Source organism: Phoenix dactylifera, chromosome 11 (assembly GCF_051530095.1).
Source record: "Phoenix dactylifera cultivar Ajwa chromosome 11, Ajwa_hap1_PhDact_Kaust_v1.1, whole genome shotgun sequence".
NCBI classification, from domain to species: Eukaryota; Viridiplantae; Streptophyta; class Magnoliopsida; order Arecales; family Arecaceae; genus Phoenix; species Phoenix dactylifera.
This window is the reverse complement of record NC_143200.1, coordinates 10,599,514-10,605,082: the sequence shown is the minus strand read 5'-3', so window position 1 is coordinate 10,605,082 and position 5,569 is coordinate 10,599,514. Positions and strand designations below refer to the sequence as shown.

General features: G+C 40.7%; 1 pseudogene; it reads right to left on the bottom strand.

Moving 5' to 3' along the window:
* Nucleotides 1–3,069: 3,069 nt before the first annotated feature.
* LOC120105758 (small nucleolar RNA R71) lies at nt 3,070–3,167 on the bottom strand (annotated as a pseudogene).
* Nucleotides 3,168–5,569: the final 2,402 nt, after the last annotated feature.

Below are 5,569 nucleotides of genomic sequence, written 5' to 3'. Positions count from 1 at the left end.
ACAGAGATCCTTATGAAAATTAAGGGTCGTGATTACCTCCGACCTCCATCAAAAATGCGACCATCAGGGTCGCGGAAGCGCCTAAACAGGTATTGCCGCTTCTACAAAGACCACGGTCATGACACGGAGGACTATTACCAACTCCATGATAAGATTGAAGCGATTGTCTGCCAAGGCCTACTGAGTCAGTTTGTCCGTGACCAAGCTGACAGAATGGAGCTCGATGGACAAAGCTTGGAGCCGCTCAAAGGGCCCGATGACAATTGCCCTGGTGCGGGCACTATCAATATTGCCCCTCCACATCCTACACGCTAGCAGCCTTTTTTGACTTTGGGGGGCAGCGGCGAGGCTGCGCCCCCGTTAGTCCGGGTCTGACGACTCGAGATGTAAGCTATAACCCCCGGACGGGACCTTAGCCCCTCCAAGTCAGAGTTTTAAATTTTAGAATGTGCCAATTAATAAAGTTACCCTCTGGAATTTCTCCAAAGTGTCTCTGAAACTCCCTGATGAGAGTACAAAAGTGCGATCTAAGTACCAATTAACTTAGCCTAATGCTAGCAAAATAATGATAAATAATAGGTGTTAACATTTGCATGATTAAATATTTTATTCTTAGCACTTATTATAATTTTTATCATTATTTTATGTAAATTCATCTAAAAAAAAAAACTTCTTTCCAGCTCTCCCAGCCGTGTCCGCCTCTTCCTCTATTTATTCCCAAAACAGAGCATCCGAGTTGCAGCTTCCTCCCACATCCGCGGATCAGATCGAGCGCCTTCCGCATGTGGATTAGCTTCCGAGCTTTTCTCCCATTGATTTAGCAGCTGTTGGTTCCAATCTTCCTTCCATTCGAGAGCATCCCCATCTGTTTGCGTCCGCGAAGCATCCTCCACCGCGTCCGCTTCTTTCACTTCCGAGTTCATCCATCCACGCGTCCCAGTTCATAGCGCACCTCAGCTCCAGTGCACAAGCCGAGCTATCCATCATCCATGGAGCCTCTTCCGCGAGCTATCCACCATGTCTCAGGTCCCGCGCCGGTTTCTTTCCAATTTCAAAAAATTTATGATCCTCAGCATCCCGCAATCAACGTCTACCTACAGCGCGTCTCAGCGTCAGATCCTTGCAGCGTCCGTGAGCCAGCATCCGTTCCTCCTCGCATCCATCCGCCCCTTCCACGTTCCAGCCACATCAGCAATCACGCGTGATTCCGGCATCTCGTGATTTCAGCATCGGCGATCAACTCTCGTCTGCGTGTTATTTTCATCTCAGCCATCCAAGAGTCTTCATCCTTCGGCATCAGCATCCACCCGTTGATCTCCACCGCGAGAGATCAGGGAACATCGCTAGCCCTAGAGTTTGTGAACTATATGAGGCTCTCTCGGTTAGGGCTGGGGGATCTTTCCTATTCGAAAAAAAAACAGAGGAGCCCCCCCGTCATTTGAGAAGAAAAAAAAGAAAAGAAAAGGAAACAGGGGAGGCCCTGTTTCCGAAAAAGAAAAAGAGAAAAAAAAAGGGAAAATGAAAGGGGGATTAATGTGTGAAATGAGTGGCTGATTTCTTAGGGAGGGTGATGGAGGAACCTTTGATGTATTACTCTTTGAAGTAAACTCTAAACTTTTGCTTTAAATGACTTATATTTATTGATATGTTCTTGATCCATGCATAGTTATTTCGTAGATAGCTCTTTAATGGATTATGATTATTGATATATGGATTGCTTTAGTATTTGATTCGTCGTAGACGTAAAAAGCACGATGAATACTTAGAAATTGAGTTCATATGTTCATGAAACATATACCACGATTAGATCTATCTTACAGTTAATCTTTAATCAAGAACCATAGAGTTTATTTCTTGGATGCAATATCATCAAGGGAAATTCCAGATTCCTACCATCTTTATTTCATCGAACTTTGTTTATTGATATATTGTTCTCTGCTTTTAATTTCTGAAAATTAAAATATCATCTTAATCCACGAATTTATTGAATTAATTAATCTAAAATTATACTAAATAATCTTATAAATATTTCGTTTCCTGAGGATTCGACCTCGGACTTTCGAGAATTTACTACTTGTGCGATTCTCCTATAATTGGGAGTCAAGTTTTTGGCGCCGTTGTCGGGGAACGGCTTAGTTATTAGTATAATTTTAGATTTAATTAGTACCTTATTAGTTAGATTGTACATTATAGTAAAACTAAAACTGAAAAAAAATTCTTTTCTACTGTTTTTATTTCCTGCATAGTCTGCATCAAACTCTGATATCCGAGTAATTAACCGTCTGATTGGACTCAAAGTTGGTCGTCTGGTGCAGGACCTGTGTTGCTTTCATCTGAACGGTCTGATTGACATTCTGAGAATTAATATAAAACCTTGCTGCTGTGTGTTTTGAATTTTCTGTGTTTAAATTTTTTTTTAGAATCAGAATTTTATTGTTATTATATCTCATTAACGCTTGTTGCTAATTGAAAATTGATAAAAACTTTAAAAAAAGATCAAGGGTGATCATTTGAAAAATAAAAAAAATTAATAAAAATTAAATTTTGTATGCTAGGTTGGAATAGGGACAACATTGGGCGTTTGAATCGAAAAACTTTTGACAATTTCTTAGATCATACTATTGAAACTCTTTCGCAAAATCTCAGATCTGGTGAGATGGCTGATGATGATGTAGGAAGTCACCATGGTAATGAAGGTAGACCCCCAGTTATGACACTTCGACAATACTTACACCCTACTAGGACTAGTCAACCTTCATGCATGATTATTCCTGAAAATGTAGGACACTTTGAAATCAAACCAGGAGTAATTCAATTGCTGCCCAAATATCATGGGATAGAATCCGAGAACCCTTATCTTCACCTTAAGAATTTTGAAAAAATTAGAATCACATTTAGAGTGCCAAACGTATCGGAAGACGTCCTTAAATTGACCTTGTTTTCTTTTTCCTTAAAGGAGCCAAAACATGGCTGAACTCCTTGAGACCTAGATCGCTAGGAACATGGCATGATATGCAAAGAGAATTCTTAAAAAAATTCTTTCCCACACAAAGGACTAACTTTTTGAAAAGGCACATTAGTAATTTCCAACAAAAAGACCATGAAACATTTTATGAATGCTGGGAGAGATTTAAAGATTTGCTTCTCTCTTGTCCTCATCACGGGTTTGAAACATGGAGAACCATTAGTTTCTTTTACGAAGGGTTGTCTCGACAGTTAAAACAATTTATAGAGACTATGTGCAATGGTCTATTTTGGAAAAGCAACCCGATGAGGCATGGGACTATTTAGACTCTCTCGCAGAGACTGCACAATTATGGGATGCAGGGGATAGAGTGAATAAACCTTTGCCTAAGCCTACTAGCATTGGACACGGGGGCCTTTACAACCTTAGTACTCAGGATGATATTCAGGCTAAAATGGCAGCCCTTACTAGAAATGTAGAGGAAATTGAACTTAGAAGGATTGAACCCGTCAAGACCTTAGAACATAACAGCGAGTGTTGTAGGATTTGTGAGATGCCTGGTCATCCCACCACTGATTGCCCCACAATACCCGCATTCAAGGAAGTCTTGCACGATCAGGCCAATGTTATGAATACATATCAAAAATCTTTTAATAATCCTTTTTCGGGTACCTACAACCCTGGATGGAAGAACCATCCAAATTTCAGGTGGAGGAATGACCAACCTCAACAAGTATATAACCCAACTCCTCCACCTCCGCAACCTCATTATGCACACGCACCCCCTCAAAAACCCAGTCTCGAAGAAACTTTGCAATCTTTCATGCAAGGTCAAGCTAAAATCAATGATGAAATAAGAAATCAACTGACAACGCTGACCACTGCTTTAAGTGCTCAAGAGAAGGGTAAGCTACCAGCTCAACTACAACCAAATCCTCAAGTCTATGTCGGTAGCAATGCATCATCTTCAACTTCGCATAAAGAACAAGCGAAGAGTATAATAACTTTGCGAAGTGGAAAAATTATTGACCGACCAGTCCCAGAACAAACTCAAGCCATACCTGATTCTGACCCTTTAAAGACAAAAGAAAAGGATAACGAAGAAACTGAAGCACCAACATCTACTGAAAAAATCAAATGTCCTTTTCCTGCACCATTTCCATAAAGATTAAAGCCCTTGCAAAAGCTTGAACCAAACTCTGAAATTCTTGAGCTTTTTAAGCAAGTAAAAATCAATGTACCTCTTCTTGATGCAATCAAACAAGTGCCTTCCTATGCAAAATTTTTGAAAGATTTGTGCACTATCAAGAGTCGATTAAATGTCAAGAAGAAGGCATTTTTGGCTGAAAATGTGAGTGCGATTTTACAGCATAACATTCTTCCTAAATATAAGAATCCAGGTTGCCCAACTATCTCGTGCATCATTGGCAATTTTAGGATTGAGCAAGCATTGCTAGATTTAGGAGCGAGTGTGAACTTGTTGCCATATACGGTATATGAGCAACTCGGTTTGGGTGACTTGAAGCCAACAACTGTCACCTTACAATTAGCTGACAGGTCAGTGAAGGTCCCTAGAGGAATTATCGAAGATGTGTTAGTCCAAGTAGACAAGTTCTATTTTTCTATTGACTTTATTGTACTGGACACACATCCGGCTTCGAATTCACCATCTCAGATTCCGGTCATCTTAGGACGTCCATTCCTTGCAACTTCTAATGCATTGATCAATTGTAGGAATGGTGTCATGAAGCTTTCTTTTGGCAATATGACATTGGAACTGAACGTCTTTAGTATAGGCAAACAACCCAGTGATCATGAAGAAAGTAAAGAGGTTGAATGGGTTGAAACCATTGCGGAAGAATATCTGTTAAAAGAAACATTTACTGAATCGGCCGACAATGGTTTAATAGATTGGTGTTCCGAAGGTACTGCTGATGATGTGGTTCCACCTATTTTAGATAATTCGGATGTCATGATGGTCAATAGGTGGAGACCGAGAATAGAGGAATTCGAGCAGTTGCCCTCACAAGGGACAAAATTTGTACAATCTCGGAAACAAGCACCCATACTTGAGCTGAAACCCTTACCAAGGGAACTCAAGTATGCCTTTCTTGGACCCGATAACACTTTTCCCATAATTATCTCGACTGAGCTCGATAATGATCAAGAAGGGAATTTACTTACGGTCCTAAAGAGTCATAAAGAAGCACTTGGATGGTCGATTGCAGACTTAAAGGGGATTAACCCTTTGATTTGCATGCATCAGTTATATTTGGAGGATAATGCGAAAACCACAAGGCAAAAGCAGCGTAGGCTGAATCCGACAATGAGAGATGTGGTTAAAACAGAAGTCCTTAAGTTGCTTGATGTGGGTATTATTTACCCGATTTCCGACAGCAAGTGGGTGAGTCCTACTCAAGTTGTGCCCAGAAAGCGGGTCTGACAGTAGTCAAAAATGACCAGGGTGAACTAGTCCCAACTCGTGTTCCGACGAGTTGGCGCATGTGTGTTGACTACCGAAAATTGAATTTGGTCACTAGGAAAGATCACTTTCCCCTACCCTTCCTCAACCAAGTTTTGGAAAGAGTTGCAGGACACAAATTC